Source organism: Saccopteryx leptura, unplaced genomic scaffold (genome assembly GCF_036850995.1).
Source record: "Saccopteryx leptura isolate mSacLep1 unplaced genomic scaffold, mSacLep1_pri_phased_curated manual_scaffold_39, whole genome shotgun sequence".
Lineage (NCBI taxonomy): Eukaryota > Metazoa > Chordata > Mammalia > Chiroptera > Emballonuridae > Saccopteryx > Saccopteryx leptura.
The window spans coordinates 408523-434630 of record NW_027095721.1 but is presented as its reverse complement, the minus strand read 5'-3'; the positions used below and the strand labels follow the sequence as shown (position 1 = coordinate 434630).

The 26108-nt window shown below is 39.7% G+C and overlaps 1 pseudogene; it reads left to right on the top strand.

Moving 5' to 3' along the window:
* Positions 1–639: 639 nt before the first annotated feature.
* Positions 640–18920, top strand: LOC136387002 (histone-lysine N-methyltransferase PRDM9-like; annotated as a pseudogene).
* The last annotated feature ends 7188 nt before the right edge of the window (positions 18921–26108 follow it).

The window sequence follows — 26108 nt, the reverse complement described above, 5'->3', positions numbered from 1 at the left end:
AAGCCGACTTATAAATTTTGTCTTCTCCAAAATGATGTATGGCTTGCAAATTGAACATGCTCCTATCATGTTAAAGGGCATATGACTATAACCAATAGTGGTACAGGGCACCTAATTGCAATTTTTGCTTCTGTACTTCCCGCTTGCAAAACTATAAAAACTTGGTAAAACAAAGGGCCAGCGCTCTGCCTCAGATTTCTTTCAAAGTTGCTGCTGCTTGGCTAAGCTACACTATAAAGCTTTGGTGTGGAATCGATGGATTTTGTTTATGTCTTCAATGTTTTGAGTCTCTCCGGATTAGGTTTAACAGACCAAGCAGGGTGAGTGGCGGTTTCTGCCGGTTGCTGTGCAAAGTCAGGTGGCCATGTCTCCCCCTAGGACCCTGAAGCCTTCAGGGACATCTGCGCCTAATTCTCCTGGGAGGGGTGGCCACCTTGGGTGACTGAGAGAAGGCATGCTGCCCCAACGGGGTGAGGAACCAGGACTCACTGCTGCACACAGGTGATGGGGCGCAAAAACCAGGATGTGGGAACTGCGGGAGGCAGGTCCACCTGAGTGGGGGCTGCTCCTTCAAGCGATTCGCCTTGGGGACCAGGATTTTGTTTCTCCCCAGGCCTCAGAGCCCCTCTAACCACTTTTATGATTAACCGCTTGCAGGCCACCAAAACCCTGGCAGTGGACACTGAGGACTCGCATGAAGAATGGACTAGGAGGCAACAAGGTGAAGGGCCACAGGCATGGCGCTGCCCTTTTGAAACTGACAATGGTCAGGTCCCAGTGTCTCAACAGCTAACAAGGGACAGAGCTTGCATTTAGCAAACAAGCGCGATGCAAACAGTGCATTGTGCAGTAAGGGGTGATTTGCTACACTGCTTCCATGTGTAAATAATTACACATATTTATAGATGTGTTAATGAGCAGGAATGGTATAGAAGTATAAAATTAGCACATAAGAAATAACTCATTCAGAGCACTTGTCATCACAAGAGGAGGAGGAAGGTCTGGCCAGTGAGCAGTGCTCCAGGACAGGGTTGCCTTGGCAGTGCCGGCCACATTGCACATGGGAAAAGATTAAACGTGGTGATTAAGCAGCTGGGGTTGTGAGCCAGGGACCATTGTATCAGGCCCTGTGTCAACCATCTCTTTAATGTGTCTGGAAAACACTCTAGTTAAAAATTGGGTAAGAGAAAATCATTTGTAGATTTCAGTTCCTCTGAGTCCTTTAGAAAGGCTAATTAGTATGGCCTAGGTATGTGGGGTGGACTTTGGATAGGCCTGAAGTTAAGCTCTACTAAATTTAGAGTGAATTTAACACTGGAGATTTGGGCAAATCTTACAAATTCTCTGAGCTCTTGAATACTTATGTGTAAGGTAAAGATACGTGCATATATTCTTTGAAAGTGTTGAGTTCAATTTTTTAATTTGCATATGTATTTGTTTATATTTTAGGTAAAATGAGGGAAGATAGTGAGGTTGACTCTCATATGTACTCTTACAAGGATCTACCTGGTAACCCCAATTTCTGAATACTGAGCTGGTTTTTAGCAACTCAGATTGATGTGCTCCAGCTAACCAAACTTTCTCAGTGCCCAGGGCCAATGCTAGAACCAACTGAGCTGCTGGCTGAAGAAAAGAAAGAAGGAGAGAACTGGGAGAGGGAGGGGTGGAGAAGGAGATGGTTGCTTCTCTTATGTACCCTGACCAGGAATCACACCCAGGACATACAATGGGCAAACACTCTATTCACTGAGCCACAGTCTAGGGCAAAAATTTAATATAAAAAAACTGACACTTTCATGTTGTCCAATAAATACACCCCTGATACTAGTGACCATACCCTGTTGGTGTTGTATACTAGGCCTTTCCTCAATACCTTACATATACTGTGCCCTAAATATATACTTTATGAATAACTAAAAGTTGGAAAATTAAACCTCGTAATGGGAAGATCTAGAAACAAAGTTTGAATTGACTATCTGTAGTCAGCATAGAGGCTTACTATTATAGAGGCTTTCTGAGCCAATAGTTGACAAAAGAAAATACAAGAGTATAAAGAAGGATGAATGATAATTTGATGGGAGGACATTATGTGTTTTTTGACAAAGTAGGGACTAACACTCCAGACTCCACCAAACTCACTCCTCTCCAACTTAGAACTCAGGAGAAAGGAGACTAAAGTAAAGATGTATATAGCCTATAAGAAAGAAAAGGCCAAGTGTACCAAGAGGCCAGCGAGCCCCAGGACGATGACTACCTCTGTAAGTGACCCTCACAAAGCATGTTATCTGTTCATACAATAATTTCATCTAGTCATTTGGTCATTAGAGGATTCTGTTCCCCTATGGATCTACACTACAGAATTGAGGCTCAATGATGTGAGTGCCTGCACTCTCTCTGAAGCTCTATATGTCCAGGAACATGCACTAAATCTTCCCTAATCCCTGTTGCTCTCACCCCCAAATTGTGAAAACTGTTAGAACTTCTTCATTGACAGTTGTGCCATGCACAGGCCTCCTACATTTGTAAAAGACATTGCAGTGGATAAGGGGCATCCGAATCATGCAGCACTCACTCTGCCCCCTGGGTTGAGAATCAGACCACGGGCATTCCTGAAGCTGGTCTTGGAGTGTGGATTGAGGCATCTGCTCTGCCAGTGGGTCTGCACTTTGGCCCTTATAAGGGCCAGATCACAGAAGATGAAGAGGCAGGCAACAACGGATACTCCTGGCTGGTGAGAAGTGTTTACCTCTTTCTGTCTTGTGACTTCCCACATCCCTCCCATAGCTTGGTGGGACCTGTCTTTTTACATACTAGGACATGGATGGAGACAATATGTTTAGCTCTGGGTACTGACTGGACTTTGCAGACCATGGAGTTCCTGTTGAGGATCACAGGTTAAGTGGGAGCAATGTGGTACAGACAGAAAGGAATGCCTCCTCCCAGCCCTAAGTGGACAGGTCAACTCAGATGTAATGAGTAAAGAAAGTATCATGTGGTCACGAGTGGCAATGCATGCAAGCTGAAAGAGCATTGTTGACCGAGAAATTACCTCCACAACCAAAAAAACCCTTTATATTTTCTTCCTGAAATGCAGATCACCAAAGGGAGAATCTGCCATGAGTATGTGGATGGGAAGGATGAATTCTGGGCCAACTGGATGAGGTAAGGCCAAGAAGTTTTGGGGAGTCACGGAGAACACTCATCCCTCTCAGACCCATACATCTTTTCTTCTCATCATGCCACCCTCAGTGCTCTCCCTCAATTCTCTCTTCCTCTTTTTTTTCCTCTTGTTCTTTCAAAGCAAGAGGTATTTAGATGAAAAAAAGACAGATAAAAATATAGCATATGTCCTCAAAATATAAATCTCTATGCTAGACAAAATTTAGGCACTGGAAAAAAATTTTGAGAGCCTGGACTAAAGTTTAATTGATCTAATGAACATTATTTAAGCAAGTTTTTACTGTATTTCAGTTTAGAGGAAGGCATTATTAAAACAGATTATATAACCCATCTTCCTTTGGTGGACAAATTGCAGAGTAAAAGAATTGATTTTAAAAATGTTTAACTATAATTTTTATATTTTTTCAGAAGTGCACAGTGCCAGGATACCTAAACAAGGATAACCTAGAGCTGTGAGGGCAGCAAATTATCCCAGCCTCACTTCTAACTAAAACTGAGTTCTGAAGCCTGCAGAGCAATGATCATTTGCCACTTTCCTAGGGGCTCTTTTATCAGAGGCTACAGAATGTGAATAAGCTATTATTGTTCTGAATGATTTTGCTAAGATAAAGAGACCTCCATGTCCCGATATGTTGGCTCAGCTGTAGAGCATCAGCCCAATCATGGAAGTCCAGGGTTTGATTCCCAGCCAGGGCACACAGAAGTGCTCATCTGCTTCTCTACACTTTTTCCACTCCTTCATCATTATCTCTCTCTTCCCCTCCCATAGCCAAGGCTATATTGGAGCAATGTTGGCCTGAGCACTGAGGATGGCTCCATGGCTTCTGCCTCAGTTGCTAGAATGGCTTCAGTTGCACTGGTGCAATGCGGAGATGGGCTGAGTATCGCCCCCTGGTGGGCATTTCAGGTGGATCCTGGTTGGGCGCATGCAGGAGTTTGTCTGCCTCCCCATTTCTCACTTCAGTGGGGCAGAGAGACCTCCAGTTTTTCTGGGGAACCTGGGTGAGGCATCAAATGTTACCTAAATAAAATGTGAGGAGAATGGATTAAGGCCTCTCAAAAAAAGATGAACTTGCGTTGAGTATTGAATGATGTAAACTAATCTAGACACAGATTTCAACATCAAGTAGCAAGTTCTGCGATATAAACAGGACCTGAGTTAGTTTAGAGAAGCTAGAGATCACTGGGTTTTATGGCCAATCAGGGTGGAGGTTACATCTGGAATTGGCTTTGGAAAATGGTATTAGGCAGGATGAGCACTGTAAGCAGGACCTGGAAATAGGAAGTAGTATGACATTGTGACAGGCTCAGACATTGAACAGAAGTTTCTCCGGGAGCACTGTGAGAGTGGGTGACATCAGAGCCCAAGTGTCAGGTGCAGAGCTGGACATGGATCTGAGAAGTAGTAGAAACTCATCACCTGTGTGTTTCTTTTCTTTCACCTGCCTCAATCCCAGGTATGTGAACTGTGTCCGGGATGATGAAGAGCAGAACCTTGTGGCCTTTCAGTATCACAGGCATATTTTCTACCGAACCTGCCAGGTCATCAAGCCAGACTGTGAGCTGCTAGTCTGGTATGATGACGAGTATGGCCAGAAGCTGGGCATCAACTACGGAAGCAAGCAGAGAGAGTTCTCAGCAGCTAGAGGTAGGCACAATCATTCTTCAAAATGGAAAGAAAAAAAAGAACTCACCTTAGAATTGTTCATGGTACATTCTAAAGTCAGTAAGATTTCGAGTCAGATGATTCAGAAATTAAGAATTCATTTCTTATGTCTTTGATTCTTAGGAGAAAATTTTATATTTTTTACTTTTTTTGATTTTTTTCTTCTTTATTTTTTAAAATTTAATTAATTGTGAGTTTTGGGTTTTTTTTGTTTTTTGGGGTTTTTTTTTGTTTTTTTTTTTTTATTTTTCTGAAGCTGGAAACAAGGAGAGTCAGTCAGACAGACTCCCTGCATGCGCCCGACCGGGATCCACCCTGCACGCCCACCAGGGGGCGATGCTCTGCCCCTCCGGGGCGTTGCTCTGTCATGACCAGAGCCACTCCAGTGTCCAAGGCAGAGGCCAAGGAGCCATCCCCAGTGCCCAGGCCATCTTTGCTCCAATAAAGCCTTGGCTGCGGGAGGGGAAGAGAGAGACAGAGAGGAAGTAGAGGAGGAGGGGTGGAAAAGCAGATGGGCGCCTCTCCTGTGTGCCCTGGCTGGGAATCGAACCCGGGACTTCTGCACACCAGGCCGATGCTCTACCACTGAGCCAACCGGCCAGGGCCAATTGTGAGTTTTTTTAAGAATTATAAAAGTTATATTTATTCATGATGCTACATTTATTGCATTCCCTTAGAAAAATGGAGAACTGTTTATGAACCAATTTGCACATATAAAACTTTATACAAATTATGTGTATCACATAAAGGCCTCTGGTACAGCTAAAATCCTGACACTATAATTGGGGTAATCCTACTGCAAGGTGTCCAGTTTATCAAGTCTGTCCATAGAAAATTAAACACTGGAATTACAGTCAGTCATACAGCTTACATGTAGAAATTATTTAAAAATATAATAAAATAAAACTTTCAATTCTCTAAAACTCAAAAAAGGTACAGGAAGTGGATACATTTTGCTACTCATTTCAATTTAACATGACAAATTCACACTTCATTATGTCTGGGGAAAAAATGATCACTGTAGTGTTGACATTATCTTTATAATCTGCGGCTGCTTTAGAAGGTATTTTGTCAAAATTTTTGCCAAACAATTAAAAAAAATAATATTCTTCTTATAAAATGGTACGACATCTTAAGGAACCAGAAGATACTAAATGTCTTTGGCTACACAACTAAAAAGCCATTTTGTGTTTACATAGATTCTAGGGTCACCCTGAATGCATCTCCCCTCCTCCCATTCCCCTCAACCTCTTCCTTGCCCCCTTCCTAAAGTGCCCTCCCCCTTCTGTTCAGGTTTATCCCATCCCATCACCCTCTTTCCCTCTGTACTTTTTTCCTCTGGTCCCTTTGATCTCTCCTCTGTCTCTATTCTGTTCCTCAGTTCACATTATTCCTTGGATTCCTCAAATGAGTGAGGTCATATGATATTTTTCTTTCTCTGCCTGGCTTATTTCACTCAACAAAATAGTTTCTAGGTCCCTCCATATTGTTGCAAAAGATAATAATTCCTTCTTTTTCATAGCCCCATAGTATTCCATTGTGTATATGTACCACTGCTTTTTAATCCACTCATACACTGATGGACACTTGGGCTGTTTTCAGATCTTTGATATTGTGAACAATGCTGCCATAAACATGGGAGTGCATTTCTTTTTTTTCAGTTGGTGATATGGTGTCCTTGGAATATATTCCTATAAGTGGGATGGCTGGGTCAAAGGGTAGTTCTGTTTCTAATTTTTTGAGAAATCTCCATACTGTTTTCCACAGTGGCTGCACCAGTCTGCATTCCAACAGCAGTGCAGGAGGGGTGCCCTTTTTTCCATATTTGTGCCAGCAACTATCATGTGTTGATTCATTAATGAGTGCCATTCTGACTGGTGTGAGGTGGTATCTCATTGTGGTTTTAATTTGCATTTCTCTAATGATTAGTGATGTTGAACATTTTTTTAATTTGTCTATTGGCCATCTGTATGTCCTCTTTGAAGAAGTGTCTGTTCATTTCTTGTGCCCATTTTTGATTGGATAATGTTTCTCTTCCTGGTGTTGAGTTTTACAAGTTCTTATAAATTTTGGTCATTAACCCTTATCAGATGTATTGTCAAATATGTTCTCCCATTGTGTGGTTTGTCTTTTTATTCTGTTCATATTGTCTTTAGTTGTGCAAAATCTTTTTAGTTTGATATAGTCCCATTTGTTTATCCTGTCTTTTATTTCATTTGCCTGTGGAGATAAATCAGCAAAGATACTGCAATGATAGATGTCGGTGAGCTTTCTGCCTAAGATTTCTTGTAGGATACTTATGATTTCACGATTTACATTTAAGTCCTTTATCCATTTTGAGTTTATATTTGTGTATTGTGTAAGTTGGTGGTCTAGTTTCATTTTTTTTCACAGGTAGCTGTCCAGTTTTCCCAACACCATTTGGTAAAAAGACTGTCTTTACTCCACTTATGCTCTTACCTTTTTTTTCAAATATTAATTGGCCATAAAAATGTGGGTTTATTTTTGGGTTCTCTGTTCTCTTCCATTGGTCTATATGGCTGTTCTTTTGCCAGTACCAAGCTATTTTGAATAGAATGGACTTGTAGTATAACTTGATATCAGGAAGTGTGATACCTCCCACTTTATACTTCTTTTTCAAGATTGCTGAAACTATTCGTGTTCTTTTTTGGTTCCGTATAAATTTTTGGAATATGTGTTTTATATATTTGAAGTATGTTATTTATATTATAATTGGTATTGCATTGAATTTACAAATTGCTTAGGGTAATAGACATTTTAATTATGTTTATTCTTCCTAACCTTGAGCGCAGTATATGCTTCCACTTGTTTGTGTCTTTCTTCATTTCTTTTATCAATGTTTTATAATTTTCTGTGTACAAGTCTTTAACCTCCTTGGTTAAATTTACTCCTAGGTTTTTTAGTTTTCTGGTTACAATAGTGAAGGAGATTGTTTCCTTAAATTCTCTTTGTGACAATTTATTTTTCATGTATAAAAATACCCCTGGGCCCTGGCCAGTTGGCTCAGCAGTAGAGCGTCGGCCTGGCGTGTGGGGGACCCGGGTTCGATTCCCGGCCAGGGCACATAGGAGAAGCGCCCATTTGCTTCTCCACCCCGCCCCCTCCTTCCTCTCTGTCTCTCTCTTCCCCTCCCGCAGCCAAGGCTCCATTGGAGCAAAGATGGCCTGGGCGCTGGGGATGGCTCCTTGGCCTCTGCCCCAGGGGCTAGAGTGGCTCTGGTCGTGGCAGAGCAACACCCCGGAGGGGCAGAGCATCACCCCCTGGTGGGCAGAGCATCGCCCCTGGTGGGCGTGCCGGATGGATCCCGGTCTGGCGCATGCGGGAGTCTGTCTGACTGTCTCTCCCCGTTTCCAGCTTCAGAAAAATAAAAAAATAAAAAATAAAAAAACCTCTGATTTTTGTGTATTAATTTTATATCCTGCCACCTTGCTGAATTCATTTATAAGGTCTAGTCGTTTTTTGACTGAGACTATAGGGTTTTCTATATACAGTTTCATATCATCTGCAAATAATGATAGTGTTACTTCTTCTTTTCCAATTTTGATGCCTTTGATTTTTTTCTTCTTGTCTGATTGCTGTAGCTAGGAATATCAGTACTATGTTGAATAAGAGTGGTGAAAGGGGGCACCCCTGCCTTGTTTCTGATTTTAGGGGAATTGCTTTTAATTTTTGTCCATTAATTACAATGTTTACTGTGGGTTTGTCACAGATGGCCTTTATCATGTTGAGGTATGTTTTCTGTATTCTCACTTTGCTAAGTGTTTTGATCATAAATGGGTGCTGAATTTTATCAAATTCTATTTCTGCATTGATTGAAATTATCATGTAGTTTTTTTCCTTCCTTTTTTTTTATGTGGTGAATCACATTAATTGATTTAAGAATGTTGTACAGTCCTTGCCTCCCCAGAATAAATCTCACTTGATCATGATGTATGATTTTTTTCAGTATTGCTGGATCTTGTTTGCTAATATTTTGTTGAGGATTTTAACATCTAAATTCATCAGGGTTATTGGCCTATAATTTTCTTTCTTTGTGTTGTCTTTGTCTAGTTTTGGAATCAGAATTATGCTCGCCTCATAAAAGAAACTTGGAAGTGTTTCTTCCTCCTGAATTTTTTGAAATAGCTTGAGAAGGATAGGAGTTAGTTCTTCTTTGAATATTTGATAGAATTTAATAGTGAAGTCATCGGGCTCAGGAGTGTTGTTTTTTGGGTGCTTTGTGATAAGTATTTTTATCTCTTTTGTTGTAATCGGTCTTTTTAGGTTTTCTGATTCTTCCAGATTGATTTTTGAAAAATTATGTATCAAGGAATTTGTCCATTTCACCTACATTGTTTAATATTTTGGCATACAGTTCTTCATAGTGTTTTCTTACATTACTTTGTATTTCTGTTGTGTCGGTTGTTATTTCTATGCTCTCATTTCTAATTTTATTTATTTGAGTTTTCTCTCTTCTTTTTTTGTTGAGTCTTGTTAATGGCTCATCGATCTTGTTTACCCTTTCAGAGAACCAGATCTTGGTTTCATTTATCCTCCATATTGTATCTTTAGCTTCTATGTCAATTATTTCTGCTGTGATCTTTATTATTTTCTTCCTTCTACTACCTCTGGGCCTTACTTGCTGTTCCATTTTTAGTTTTCTAGGATGAAGGGTTAGATTGTTTATTTGAGCTTTTACAAGCTTCTTAAGGAATGCCTGTACTGCTATAAACTTACTTCTCAGCACTGCTTTTGCTGTGTCCCATACATTTTTTTTTTGTATTTTTCTGAAGCTGAAAATGGGGCGAGACAGTCAGACAGACTCCCGCATGCGCCCGACCGGGATCCACCCGGCATGCCCACCAGGGGGCGATGCTCTGCCCACCAGGGGGCGATGCTCTGCCCCTCCAGGGTGTCGCTCTGTTGCGATCAGAGCCACTCCAGTGCCTGGGGAAGAGGCCAAGGAGCCATCCCCAGCGCCCGGGCCATCTTTGCTCCAATGGAGCCTCGGCTGCAGGAGGGGAAGAGAGAGACAGAGAGCAAGGAGAGGGGGAGGGGTGGAGAAGCAGACGGGTGCCTCTCCTGTGTGCCCTGGCTGGGAATCGAACCCGGGACTTCTGCACGCCAGGCTGACGCTCTACCACCGAGCCAACCGGCCAGGGCCTGTCCCATAAATTTTGGGTTGTTGTTTGCTCATTATCATTTGTTTTTAGGAATTTTTAAATTTCTTCTTTGATTTCATTGTTAACCTATTCATTATTTAATAACATGCTATTTAGTTTCCATGTGTTTGAGTATTTTTCAGTTTTTCTGTTGTGGTTGATTTCTAGTTTTATGCCATTGTGATCAGAGAAAATGCTTGATATTATTTTAATCTTTTTAAATTTGTTGAGACTGCTTTTGTTTATTAACATGTGGTCTATCTTAGCAAAAGTACCATGAACACTTGAAAAGAGTGTATATTCTGCTGCCATAGGGTGAATTGTTCTAAAAACATCTATTAAATCAAGTTGATCTAGTGTGTCCTTTAAGTCTGTGGTTTCTTTGTTAATTTTCTTTCTTGAGGATCTATCTAGTGATGTTATTGGAGTATTGAAATCTTCTAATATTATAGCATTGCTGTTGATCTCACCCTTTATATTCATCAAAGTCTGCTTGATATATTTAGGTGCTCCTATATTAGGTGTGTAGATATTTATGATGGTTATATCTTCCTGTTTGATTGCTCCTTTTATTATTATGTGGTGAATTTCTTCATCTCTTACTATAGTCTTTGTTTTAAAGTCCATTTTGTCTGATACTACTATTGCTACCCCAGTTTTTTTTTTTCATTTTCCTTTGCATGAAATATTTTTTTCCATCCTTTTACCTTCAGTCTATGTGCATCTTTTGTTTTAAGGTGTGTCTCTTTGTTGTTTTTTGTTTGTTTGTTTTTCTTGTATTTTTCTGTAGTTGGAAACTGGGAGGCAGTCAGACAGACTCCTGCATGGGCCCGACCAGGATCCACATGGCATTCCCACCAGGGGGCTAAGGTTTGTCTCTTGTAGACAGCATATGTACAGTTCCTGTTTTCTTTTCTATGCAGCTATCCTACGTCTTTTGATTGGATCATCTAAACCAGTGATTCCCAACCTTTTTTATGCCATGCCCCACCTTAACCTTTCTAAAATTTTTATGTCCCCCCCTATGTAACATACATAATTTTTAGCATTAAAAAATTGATTTTTTCACTTAATAAACATAAATGATAGGTTCTAGGAAGAAATTACTATGAAATTGTTAACAAAACACAGTAAGTAAAATTTCAAAATATATAATGAAAAACAGAAATTTAAATTTTAAATAATTTTAATACAGATTTCTCTATATTAATTTATTATTTTAATTTAGTGTGATCCTTGCACTTGATGCTTGCTGCACAGAGATTTTATATTAGGTTCCAATTTGGTTTGCTTTAGTCTCAAGTCTCCACATTGTGTTATATCCAGCCAATTTCTTTTTTTTTTACCAGTAAATCATTTACAGCACTAAATCCACATTCAGCTAAAAATGAAGATGGAAATGGTAGCAATAGTTTTCTTGCACATTTGGTTGAATTTGGGTATTTGATTTCTGTTTCCTCATAAAGCCATGCCATCACTCCTTTGATATTAAATAAAACTTTAACTGACTCATCATTTTGCAATTCTGCAAGTTCTTCTTGATACTGCATAGATGATATATCAGACAAATCCACTAACATTGGCTGCATCATCCATGTTGGGAAATCAATTTGTTTTAAATCAGAAAATCTTTCTTTTAAATCAGCCGATAGAATATTCAAATGATTGACAATAACAAGTAAAGCAGTATCAGTTACTTCACATTTTTGGAGCCAATGAAACTGTTTAAAGTTTTTGTTGTTAATATGTTTCTGACATAACTCAATATTGGTAATAAAACCAAATATCTTTGCTTTTGCATTGACAAGAGTTTTATTTGTTCCTTGAAGTTGCTTATTTAATATATTTAGTTTTTCAAAGATATTGGCTAAATAACTCACAAATGCTTTACCATCTATTGTTAACAGATACTTCATTTCAGGTTTGTCGCTTAAAAAATCACTAAGAGTATCAAACAGTTCCATAAATCTTTTCAAACAGTTTCCTTTAGATAGCCATCTTACTTCAGTATGAAGTAAAAGTCTCACATGGTCTTCATTTTGTTCTTCACAAAATAGCTTGAAAAGACGCTCACATTTGGCACTAGCTTTAATAGCATTAACACACTTTATTACTGTATGTAATACTTCATTCAGAACAGGCGAGATGTTTTTAGCTACCAAGTTTTCCCTATGAATAACACAATGCACAAGAATCATTTCTGGATTCGCATCTTTCATCAATTTTAAGCAGCCATTTTTCTTGCCCATCATATTGGGAGCACCATCTGCAGCACAAGATGTTATATTTTTCATTGGTATATCATTGATATCTAAGTAGTTTTTTAGCTTATTATATATATCTTTGGAGGTAGTGGTGCTTTCTAATCTTTTACAGAACAAAATTTCTTCAGCAAAATGTCCTCTATCAATATATCTTACGTAAGTTACCAATACTGCCTCACTGTCTCTCAAAGTTGATTCATCCATTTGCAAGGAGAATTTTCTTGTTTTCAGCTTTTCAATAAGTTCTTTTTCAATATCCTCACTCATTTCGTCTATTCTTCTGCTAACAGTATTGTCACTGAGTGGCATAGCTTTTACATCTTTGTCATCTTTTTCAAGAACCGTTTTAAGAAATGCTGATATTGAAGGGTTTATTAAATTCTCTTCTATATTGTGATTTTCTCCAGTTTTAGCGATGAATAAAGAAATTTGATAACTAGCCTCAAGAACACGATTATTAGTTGAAGTATGAGCAATAAATAGAGACTTTAATGTTGTTCTTTTTTCAAAATTTTTCTTTAAAGTTTTAAAGTAACTCAAATCTGAATTAATATGAGCACTATGTTTCGCCTTCAAATGCGCCTCAAGACAACCTCGTTTCATTGATTCGTTGGTCAAGCATTGCTGGCATAAAAGACAAAAAGGAATCTGCTCATCGTGAACAGCGGGTATGAACCCAAATTTTAAATATTCCTCCGAATATTGATGAGTTTTTTTCTTGCTTGCACCACTCATTTTACTATGGCCTATAAGAAATAAAAATAAGATCAATTAAAAACCAATATTAAAATATGTGTTAAAATATATTCAATGTGACATAGAGTAAATGTATACTAAAAATTCATATTTATTTAAATGCATATAACACATTTACTACACTACCACCACAAATCAAAAGGTATCTATAGTTTTTCCACTTGACAAAATTTTCTGGAAAGTTATGCGTCTAAAATTAAAATTGTCGTGCATGCACTATTATAGCCCCAATAATATTTATAAAATATTAGTGCTTTCTAGCCCCAATGCAAGAAGTACTTAAGAAAGAGTTTAATATTGATAAAAATAAAATCAAATACTTACGAATTATATCTATGCAATATATATATATGTATATTTATTAAATCAACGAGCTTTTACAACAGTTTTGACTGACACTTATTTCAAATTAACACCAACTGAATGATGTGAAACACTACAGAAGTTGCGATGGGCCAATTAGGTGAGAATAACTGCATTGTTTAGCGTGTTTTTAAAACGTCTGGGGTTCCCCGCGGCAGACGGCACGCTCCGCAGTGAACCCAGGACGAAGTTTACTTGACGACGCCAATCACCCAGTTGATATTTTGGTCTCGTCAAACGAAATTATACTTAATAATTATTTACCACAATTATTTAAGAATTGCATTTTTTGTTAAATTTGGCACCGATATCTAGCATTGCATTTAAATGGCCCGGGGCAAAATAGTTAAGGTCGTGTCGAGTCCGTTTTCAAATTGCCCCCCTTAAGTATCGAATTGCCCCCCTGTGGGGCATGAGCCCCACGTTGGGAAACACTGATCTAAACCATTTACATTTAAGGTTATTATTGATATGTAGTTTTTTATTGCCATTTTATTCTTTAAATCTTTATTTCTTCTTTGCTATATTCTTTTCCCAATGTAATCTGTTTACAACAAACCCCTTAACATTTCCTGCAGTATTGGTTTGTTTGTAATGAATTCCTAATTAAAAAAAAAAATTCTCTGTTGCCTTTTTTTTTGTCTTTATTTTTTTCTATTTTTTTAATCTTTTATTTTTATTGAATTCAGAGAGAGGAAGGGGGGTAAGGGGGAGACAGAAGCATCAATCTGTTTCTGTATGTGCCCCAGCCAAGGACCGAATAAGCCACCTCTGCTTTGCAAGACAATGTTCCAGCCAAGTGAGCCATCCAGCCAGGACCTAATTTATTTTTCTTTTTTTTTTTCTTTTTTTTTTTTGTCTGGGAAGCTTTTTATTTCTCCTTCAATTTTAAATGAAATCCTTGCTGGATAAAGTAGTCTTGGTTGTAGGCTCTTCTTCTGCATTACTTTGAATATTTCTTGCCATGCCCTTTTGGTCTCAAATGTTTCTGTTGGGAATTCAGATGTCATTGTTTTGGGGGCTCCTTTGTAGGTGATAGCCTTCTTTTCTCTAGCAGCTTTTAATATTTTCTTTTTATCGCTTATCTTTGGCATTTTAATTATGATGTGTCTTGGTGTAGGTCTTTTTGGGTTTCTCTTTAATGCAGTTCTCTGTGCTTCTTGAACTTGTGAAATTCTTGCTTGCATCAATTTAGGGAGGTTTTCAGCTATAACTTGATTGAATAAAGTTTCTATCCCTCGTTCTTTCTCTTCTTTTTTAGGAACCCCTCTGAGGCAAATGTTATTTCTCTTCATGTTATCACAGAGCTCTCTTAGAGTTACCTCAGACTTTTTGAGTCTCTTTTTTTTCTGCTCTGTTTCTGTGCCTTCATTTATCATGTTTTCTAACTTACTGATTCAATCCTCAGCTTCATCCATCCTGCTTTTACTTCCTTCTATTGTGGTCTTCCTTTCTGATATTGTATTTGTCACCTACGACTGATTCTTTTTTAATATTTCAATGTTTTATTTTTATACTTGCTATCCTTTTATTTAGGTGACCATCCATTGTTGTTCTAAGATCCCTAAACATCCTAACAATCATTATTCTAAATTCTGTATCTGGCAATTTGGTTATTTCCATATCACTCAGTTCTTTTTCTGGAGATTTCTTTTGTGGTTTCATTTGGATTGCACTTTTCTGTCTTCTCATTATGTCTCTGTGTTTGAGTGTGTTGTTTGTAGAGCTGGTTGAGTCTAGGTTTGGTGTTGTCTGCCTCAAATTTTTATTTGTGTTATTTCTAGGATTTCTTGGGTTGGTATTAGCTGTTGTTTGTATCCACTGTCAGATTTGGCTTTTCTAGTTGAGCCAATTTGAAGTCTTGATTTGTTTGTTTTCTTCTGAGTTATCTCAGTTGTAGTCTTGTTTACTGATCTCAGCAAGGGGCTTATTTGAAACAGTTCTTGTTGTCCAGATTTGGTTTTTCACACTGATTGTTCATAACATAAATTAATTTTTAATCCAGTTTGGTGATGTGAGCTGGGAGTCTTTGCATCTGCCTACTCTGCTGCCATCTTCAGGTCTCTCTAGGACAAATATTTCTTGACAAGCCAACAATTTTCTAAGCCATTTTTATATTGTTTGTTCACTGCTCCTGCCATTCCCCAGGCACCAGGTGAAATAAGAAACTGGCATTCACCAATAAGCAAGGAATATGATAGCCTTTTAACACAGCAGTAACCATAACTTTTATGAAGATGGAAAAAATTTAAGAAATTTAATTTTTTTAAGTGAAAGGAAGGAAGATAGATTCCTTAATGTGCCCCAACCAGGATCCTCCCAGCAACCTCAGTCTGAGATCCATGCTCAGACTAGCCAAGTTATTTTCAGAGCCTGGGGTCAACACTTGAACCAACTGAACTATCGAGCTGATGATCAAACCAATTAAGCCACTGACTGTGGGAGGGTAAGAGAGAGAGAAAAGAGATGGAGGGGAAGAGAAGCAGATACTCGCTTTTTTTTTCTGAAGCCAGAAACAGGGAGCAGGGAGGCAGTCAGAGAGACTAGCCCATGTTCCCGACTGGGATCCACCCGGCATGCCCACAAGGGGGTTATGCTCTGCCCATCTGGGGCATTGCTCTATTGTGACCAGAGCCAGTCCAGCACCTGAGGCAGTGGCCACAGAACCATCCTCAGCACCCAGGAAAACTTTGCTCTAATGTAGCCTTGGCTGTGGGAGGGGAAGAAGAGACATAGAGAAAGGAGAGCAGGAGGGGTGGAGAAGCAGATGGGCACCTCTTCTGTGTGCACTGGCCAGAAATGAAACCTGGGACTCCTGCACGCCAGGCAGATGCTCTACCACTGAGCCTACCAGCCAGAGCCAATAGTCGCTTTTAATGTGTACACTGACTGGAGCTCGAACCTGAGACGTCCACATTCCAGGACAATACTCTATCCACTGGGAAAACAAGCATTGGCCGGTTTTCTGAGGGCCACCTCTGTATAGCATGTAGGGTAAGTGCAGAGGTTCAATAGATGCCCAGATGCCTGGAATACAGTGCTTTGATTCGAGCTAAGATGCTGGAAACTTTCCTGAGTGAGGTGGGATGATGATGCTGTTCTTCTCTATAGGGTGGCTTATTCTTTGAGATTTGCTTTGTTAATTTTTGGAGAATACAGTTCAGTGGGAATTCTCTCAGAGATTACTTTATCTCCAAAAGAGAGAGGATTATGGATTAGCTGGAGAGGGATAGAAGTCAGGCATGCAAGAAGTATGATTGCGGGTCCTGGCTAGTTATCTTAGTTGGTTAGAGCTGCTACCTGTAATACCAAGGTTGAGCCTGGGGCAGGGCACATTCGAAAAATGACCAATGACTGCAAGTCTAAATAGAACAATGAATAAATGCCTCTCTCTTTTTTCTTCTTGTTTTTCTCCTTATCCTCTTCCTCTTCTTCTTCTTCCTCCTCCTTCTTTTCTGCTCAAAAATGAATCAATTTGTAAAAAGTATGGTTGGGGAAATATTTTGAAAAGGACTTTCTATTGTATATGAAATGGGCTGACACTGAATAAAACCAAGTATGAATATTTGATGTGAAGCTTGAGGAAGAACATATTGTTAGTTTATCATCTGTCAAAAACTATGACAGAAGCAATTCCTAGTTGGAGTCAGTGGTCTTTATAAAGAACTGTGTTAAAAGCTACATGTACATAGGAAATGTCAGCATTGTTCCACCATACAAGGGGTGAAAGGGCCTCTGATGCTACTTGACAGTCCCTCATCTGGCAATGCGTAGAAAAAACCCTTGGCATGGGCTTTCTGTATTTCTAAAGAAGATATAGTACATAAAAATCAAAAGAGAGAAGAGACTGTAAAAAAAACTTTGTGGGGGAGAGAGAAAATATATTGTCAATCCCATAAGAATAACTCATGGGACAGGTCTTAACAAAACATATGACCCAGGCAGCCTTGTCAACATCTATCCTGACCAAAATTTTCTCTTTCAGCAGAACCACAGCCAGAGATACACCCATGTTCTTTCTTCTCTCTGGCCTTCTCCAGTCAGAAATTTCTCAGTCAATATGTGGGATGCAATCACCCCTCTGATATTCTCCCCGGAACATCTACAAGAAAACACCTCCAATCAAAGGATCCTACCCAGAGGATGAAAATCAGCAGCAGCATTATACTGATACACACAACAGGAATGACAAAGCTGAAGGTCAAAAGGTCAAAGAAAAGTCCAAACATTTGATTAAAAGAAACAGGCCAAGGAGGATTTCAAGGGCTTTTTTCATGCCTCCAAAAAGACACATGGGAAGCTCTACTGAGCAAGAGAGAATGATACAGAAAGCACCAAGCAGAGGCCAGAAAGTGAATTTAGTGGACACAGAAAAACTGTCTATGAGATTAGTAATGTCAACAAATGAAGCTATCAAGTATGGAGAGTGTCTGCAAGGCTTTGATGATGGGTCACATCTCCTCAAAAACCAGAGAATACACTCAGGGGAGAAGAACTATGTTTGCAGGGTGTGTGAGCGAGGCTTTACAAAAAAGTCAGACCTCCTCAGACACCAGAAGACACACTCAGGGAAGAAGCCCAATGTTTGCAAGGAGTGTGAACAAGTCTTTTCACTAAAGTCACATCTTATCACACAGCAGAGAACACACTCATGGGGAGAAACCCTATGTTTGCAAGGAGTGTGAGCGAGGATTTTCACAGAAGTCAACCCTCTTCAGACACCAGAGGACACACTCAGAGCAGAATCCTTATGTTTGCAGGGAGTGTGAAAGAGGCTTTATGCAAAAGTCATATCTCTTAAAACACCAAAGAACACACTCAGGGGAGAAACCCTATGTCTGCAGGGAGTGTTTGCAAGGCTTTACACAAAAGTCACATCTTTCTACACACCAAAGAACACACTCAGGGGAAAAGCCCTATGTTTGCAGGGAATGTGAACGAGGCTTTTCACGGAAATCAAATCTCCTCTCACACCAGAGAATGCACTCAGGAGAGAAGCTGTATGTTTGCTGGGAGTGTGAGTGAGGCTTTTCGCTGAAATCAACTCTCCTCTCACACCAGAGAATACACTCAGGAGAGAAGCCATATGTTTGCATGGTGTGTGAGCGAGGCTTTACAAAAAAGTCAGACCTCCTCAGACACCAGAGGACACACTCAGGGGAGAAACCCTATGTCTGCAGGGAGTGTTTGCGAGGCTTTACACAAAAGTCACATCTTTCTACACACCAAAGAACACACTCAGGGGAAAAGCCCTATGTTTGCAGAGAGTGTAATCGAGGCTTTTCAAGGAAGACACATATCCTCCCACATCAGAAAACACACTCAGGGGAGAAGCCCTATGTTTGCAGGGAATGTAATCGAGGCTTTTCAAAGAAGGACAATCTCCTAACACACCAGAGGACACACTCAGGGGAGAAGCCCTATGTTTGCTGAAAGTGTGAACGAGGCTTTACACGAAAGTCAGATCTCCTAAGACACCAGAAAATACACTCAGGGGAGAAGCAATATGTTTGCAGGAAATGTGATTAAGGTTTTTCACAGAAGTCACATCTCCTCACACACCATAGAACACACTCAGTGTAGAAGTGCTATGGTTGCAGCGAGTGTGAGCAAGGCTTTTCACAGAAGTCAACTCTCCTCATACTCCAGAGGACACACTCAAGGGAGAAGCCCTTTGTGTATAAGGAGTGTGAGTGTATCATTAGCATTAAATTGCAACTCCACAATCATATCTCTTACACAGGTCATAACGCAGCTCTGAGAGGACTTCATAGAAGTTTACTAAACCCTTATTCTTATAAGATTTTAATTTGTATAGAAGAAACTAAACTTATTCATTATCATGACAAAAGATGAGCTCAACAAATCGTTCCTCAAGTGATATGGGAATGTCAACAGCAATATTCTTTTGTTCTAATAAATCTTTATAAAACTATGATGCCCACATACCTCATTCTTCCCCTCCCATCACTGAAAGCAGAGAGTTCCCAAAGAGCCACAGAGAACTCACACTGTCAAGCACAGAAACTCAACACCCAAAAACATGGAAATCTGGAGTCAATTTACATAGGTTACTTCCCAGGGAGAGGGATTTGAGGCAGACTCACCAGGAAAAGGGATTTCCTTCACTCCCAGGAAGTAGAGGCTTCTCTCCTTGTAGGCTCAACACCCTCCCCCCTTGGCTTTTCTTGGCTCCTGTCCTGGATTCCTCTGACCTCTGTAGTTCCTGGTGAAAACCAGGAAGGAATACGTGCATGTCCGTGTCCCTGGCTCAGACTGAGCAGCTTGTCTTCCTCACTCTCTCCTCATTGTTTCTTCAGAATGAGAATCTTATGGTGTACACCACATGGACTCTAGATCATTCCATAGTGGATTTCAATCTCAGCTCTGCCTTTACCAGCTTTGTGACCTAAGGCAGGATTCTCAACTCCTCTTTGCCTGTTTTTTAATCTATAAAATGGAAATAGTGCCTGAGCAAGCAGTGGTGCAGTGCATAGAGCATTGGAATGGGATGGAGATGACCCAGGTTCAAAATGCCAACATTGCTGGCTTGAGCACAGTTTCACCAGCTTGAGTGCAGGGTTGCATGCTTGAGCGTGGAATCATAGATAGCTGGCTTGAGCACAGTTTCACCAGCTTGAGTGCAGGGTTGCATGCTTGAGCGTGGAATCATAGATATGATCTTATGGTCACTGTCTTGAAGTTCAATGTTGCTGGCTTAAGCAAGGAGTTACTTGTGCTTTAGTCTCCTGCTCAAGGCATATATGAGAGAGCAATCAAGGTGCTTCTTATCTCATTCTTTTCCTGTTTGTCACTATCTGTCCCTTTCTCTGTCTCTCTAAAATAATTTTTGGTTTTCTGTCTCCACTCTCTAACATGAATAAAATAAAATGACCAGGCTTGACCTGTGGTGGCATAGTGGATAAAGCATCGACCTGGATTACTGAGATTGCTGGTTCAAAACCCTGGGCTTGCTTGGTCAAGGCACAGTTGGGAGTTGATGCTTCCTGCTCCTCCCCCTTATCTCTCTCTTTTTCTCCTCTCTAAAATAAATAAAATCTTTAAAAAATAAAGTAAAATGAATAAACACTCCAGATCAAAGCATATATGGAAGTTGATGCTTTTTGCTCTTCCCCCTTCTCTCTCTATCTCCACTCTCTAAAATAAATGTTAAAAATAAATAAAATAAAAATTGCTACATGATCAGTCTGCAGGATTGAGGATCTTCATTCCAAATGTTTGAAGTCATTTTGGCTCATAAACTCCTTAAAAACTTTAAGTTTTCATGTTTCTTATTTGACAAGACCAAGTACCTAACCTTGTAAAAATAAGCTTTGCCTGATATATGATTAGAAAATGGCAAATTCAGACTACTATATTATGGAACTCACATCTGTTAGAACTGCTAAAGTTTAAATTTATGACAGTACGAATGTTCTCATGTATTCATTAATTCTTAGATGTCCCAGACTAAGGATTCAGCCTATAACTTTGGTGTATTAGAATGACACTCTAACTAATCTTCCTGGCCAAGGCATAACCATGGATTTCATCCAACTCTCTCATTTAAAGATGGAAAATACCTTTTTCAGAACCAGTAGATTACCACAAAAAAAGAAAACCAGTAGAGAGAAAACATAGTTAACATAAGCAGGTAAGTGGATCAACTGAGGAAGGAGGCGCAGGCCCCCTTTTCATTGAGGAGATAAAACAAGAAGTATGCAAGGGAAGAGACCCTGCATGGGTAACTGAGTCAGACAGTTCTAGATTAACTACTTTCTATAGTTCTCTGAAAAAGTGCCTGGAACCACTTGCTACACAGAGCAAGGAAGATAGAACTTTCCTGAAAACCCATTTATCTTTTCTCCAAAGCTTTTAAGAAACCATGTTTACATACCTTAATTAAAAATTCCAACACTTATCCTCTGATTCCACCTAAATTCACCCTTTCATCCTGGAGTTATGAGAGTGACATGTCCCTCTAGACAAAGGGATCACGAGCCCCTTGCATGAATATTTGTATTCTGTAAAAGGTATATTAGATGGAAGGAATCTAACTTTGAGGAGCACATGTTTGATTTCGTTTTTGGGGGTCATGCTGCTCCACCAGCTAAATAAATTCTACTTCCTTCATCCTTTTTCAGAGCGCTTTTTGTCTTGCCTTGATTCCTGCAATACAACCACTGAGAGATAATGCACTGTACCCACCCCTGGTTCTCCGTACTGCCACCAAGGTGTTGTTCCAAAAATGCACCCTACCTAACAGCAAAGATACAGACTGAGGACACATTTGAAAGGGACCATATTGCACTATAAAGCAAGTGACAACAAACTTTAAAGATTTGAAATTATATAACCTGTTTCCACCTCTCATGACAGATGAACTTGACATCCTTATTAACAGATAAACCAGAAAGTACTTTTACTTACAGTTATAAAATACAATTTTAAATAACCTGTAACATACATGGTAATTAGAATTCTAAAATAATTTTATCTACTGAAGGAGAATTTTAAAAAAACTATGGTGCCCTGACCAGATGGCTCAGTGCATGGAGTGTCCCCCTGTGTGCCAAGGTTTTGGGTTTTGTCACAGGTCTCAGCAGCTAAGAAAAGTGACCAAGAAATAATTTTATGCTTCTCTCTCTTTTTCAAATTAATTTAAAAAATATAGAAATTTAATGCAAAAATCTGTGATACACCTGCTATATGCCTAGTGCGTTTCTCAACAGAAAGGCAGAAAACAAACAAACAAAAAAAAACACTAAAAAACACAGATATCTCTTCAAACCATATTTCTATTTTTCACCTAGAACAGACTAATTTTTTTTTTTACCATCAACAATCTAATTCTGGCCTGACCCGTTGTGGTGCAGTGGATAAAGCATCGACCTGGAAATGCTGAGGTCGCCGGTTCGAAACCCTGGGCTTGCCTGGTCAAGGCACATATGGGAGTTGATGCTTCCAGCTCCTCCCCCTTCTCTCTCTCTGTCTCCCTCTCCTCTCTCTCCTTCTCTGTCTCTCTCCTCTCTAAAAATAAATAAATAAATAAAAATTTAAAAAAATATTTTAAAAAATTTAATTCTGCACCTCACAGGGTTTCCTGCCCATTTCTGCCTTTCATAGTGCCTCTCCTACACTGGAACCATTTTTTCTATTACTTTTTAAAAACATGACCAGCAGTGCCTTGGAAAAACTCCTCCATAACCTGAAGCAGAGGGCTGATGGAATGATGGACATCTCAGAACACAATGGAGTACTCTAATGTGTCATCAAGCCTACAAATGTTGGAGCATTCTATCAAATATGGCTAAATGGAACCTTGAGACTTCTCTCTGGGGCAGTATCCTGAGTTTTCTAGAATAGAATCTCCCATTAGTTTTGTTCTGTTTCCCCATACAACATCATTACTGAACAGACACCAGAGTCCTTAGACAAGTCAGGGCCCCATGGACCATAGACAACACAAACTGAGCAATGGATCAACTGCCTAATCAAAAAGACTTGGCACCGAACACCAAACACTGTTCTACAGACCCAAGTGAGACTAGGACACAACAATGCCAAAAAATGACAGGGCACCTTGAACACCAGAGTCCATACATCATGTCCTAGAACTGGAGTTGCAGTTCTATATTTCACTACCAATGTAAATGTAGAAGAGAGAAACATAACTCACAGCACTACCACATTCTACCAAACCCCCAAAAATAAACCGAGTAACTGACAGAGGAAACAGAAACAATGCTTACCCTTAGCAGACACATGTCCATGATCTCAGTTCCAGGACTCTCCAGGAGTTAGTGCCCCAGCCATTCATGTCACAAGAAAACTCATTGACACTGGGGCAATAAAATTTAAAAATATTCTCATACTTTGAAAGTTCTAGCAGCTGGGCTAATAATCAGGTGAAATAATGAGATGGACAAGAGATATTAAACATATAATACATGCTCAAGGGAAATTCACATTCCCAAGAATATAAGACAATGAGGCTATATTGCATATATAGGACATTTCAAAAACCTTTACTAACAGAATTTTAGATTTTTGTAAAAAATGTTATAGATTGATTATAGAGAAATGGGAGGAGACAGACAGAAAGGGAGGAAAGAAGAAAGCATTACCTCAGAGTAGTTGCCTCCCATGTGTGCCTTTACCCGGCAATGATAGAGTTTTAAACCAGCAACCTCAATGTTACAAATCTATATACTCTATTCACTGTGCCACCACAGGTCAGGCCAGAGTCTTGGATTCTTTTTTTTTAGGTTTTTTTTTTTTTTTTTAGACAGCGTCAGAGAGAGGGACAGACAGGGATAGTCAGACAGGAATGGAGAGAGATAAGAAGCATCAATCATCAGTTTTTTCATTGTGACACCTTAGTTATTCATTGTTTGCTTTCTTATAAGTGCCTTGACTGTAGACCTTCAGCAGAGCAAGTGACCCCTTGCTTGATATGGCAAACTTTGGTCCAAGCTAGTGAGCTTTGCTCACACAAGATGAGCCTGTGCTCAGGTGGCAACCTCAGGGTCTCAAACCTGTGTCCTCAGCATCCCAGTTCAACTCTCTATCCACTGTGCAACCTCCTGGTCAGGCCAGAATCTTGAACTTTTAAAGGTGACATGGACAGGCCCTGGCCAGTTGGCTCAGAAGTAGAGTGTTGACCAGGCATTTAGAAGTCCTGGATTTAATTCCCGGTCAGGACACACAGGGGAAGTGCCATCTGCTTCTCCACCCTTTCCCTTCTCCTTCCTCTCTATCTGTCTCTTCCCCTCTTACAGTAGAGTTGGCAGGGCTTCTGAGGACAGCTCCATGGCCTCTACTTAAGGCACTAGAATGGCTCTGGTTGCAGCTGAGCAACACCACAGATGAGCAGAGCATTGACCCCCAGAGGGCATGCCAGTTGGATCCTGGTTGGGCACATACAGAAGTCCATCTGTCTGCCACACCCCTGCTTCTCACTTTATAAAAAAAAAGTGACATGGATAACATGCAGCTAATTTGAGAACATGTGACAAATCTGACAGAATACTTTTTTTGGGAAACACAAAACCTATTAAACTCAAGAAATAAGGTAAGGTGTCAACAAGCTGTTCCTTTGAGTCTTCATGTTAACACAAAGGTGATTGTACTTAAGATCTTTTCTAAAACTACCATGAGCACAGAGTGACAACAAAGTAGTACACTTCAAACATATTGAAAAGGGACCACAAAGCAACAGAAGGCAATATCCAACAAGCTTTCAGGTTTGAAAAAATATAAAATTTGTGTTTGGTTTTCAGGGCTATTAACCTAAAATATAGGTTGAAAGAGAGACAGAGAGGGACAGGCAGGCAAAAAAGGAGAGAGATAAGAAGCATCAATTAATCATTGCAGCACCTTAGTTTTTCATTGATCGTTTTTTCATATAAGCCTTGAGTAGGGGCCTACTTCAAAGCGAGTGACCACTTCCTCAAGCCAGAGACCTTGGGCTTCAAGCCAGTGACCATTGGAATCAAGCCAGCAACCATGGGGTCATGTCTATAATTCCAAGCTAAAGCCAATGACCCTGCACTCAAGCTGCTGAGCTCCTGCACAAGCCGGATGAGCCTGCACTCATGCTGAGGACCTCAGAGTTTAAAACCTGCATCCTATGTATTTCAGTATGATGCTCTATCCACTGCACCACTGCCTGGTCTGGCTAAAAATATTAATAAAAAAGACACATGGACTCCTTATTCTTTAAGAAATAAATGAAATTTTCTAAATAACCCCCAAAGACATCACAGTTGGAAATATAAAATAACTTCAAATGAATGATTAAAATACTACATTAAAAAAGCCTGTGGGGCACTGGCCATGTAGCTCAGTGCATACGGCATTGTACCAAACACCAACGTGAGAGGTGTGCGCCCCATTGTTGGCACTTAAAAGGAACAACCAATGAGCACCTAACTAAATGGAACAACTAAGTGGAGCAATGAGCATGCTTCTCTCTCTCTTTCTCTCTTTCTCAAATCAATGAAATAATTAAAATCGTAGGAAAAATTGAGTAATAAATCTGCAATGTGCCTCACACTTTTCACTCAGGAGAAAGGTAGAAGAAATGCCAAACAAACAAACAAATAAACAAAAAGCCCAGATCTCTGTAAGGACCATGTTTATATTTTTGGGCTGGGAGAAACTTTCTTTCTTGCTGTAAACCATCTCAGGTCTGTACCTCCCAGAGTTTTTTTCCCACTTTTGGCTCCCATGGTGCCTCTCCTACAATGCAACCATTTCCCTCATGCTTCCCCAAAACACCTGGTGACAGTGCCTTGGGGAAACCCTTCCCAAACATAAGCCAGTGGGCTGAGGGGACAATGAACTTCTCAGGACACAATGGTTTCCTTTAATGTGCCATGAATTCTATGACTACTGGAGCCTTCTATCAGATTAGACTAAATGGAACCTTGAGGCTTCTCCCTAGAGCACTCATTGCAAGTTTCATAAAATATAGTGTCCAACTCTCTTCTCTCTCTTACCCCGTCCATATCTACCTTCCTGCCAACACGAACACAACAAGCATTACTGAATAAGCATAAGAATCCAGAAAAACTTTTAGCTCACCAGGATCAAGGGGAAGAATGTTACAGTAATATAATGTGATAGTAATTAAATACATAGAAACTATAGAAGATATATTAAAATGTTAGAATATTAAAAGCTACTAAGTTAAGTGAACAAGCTACACCCTTT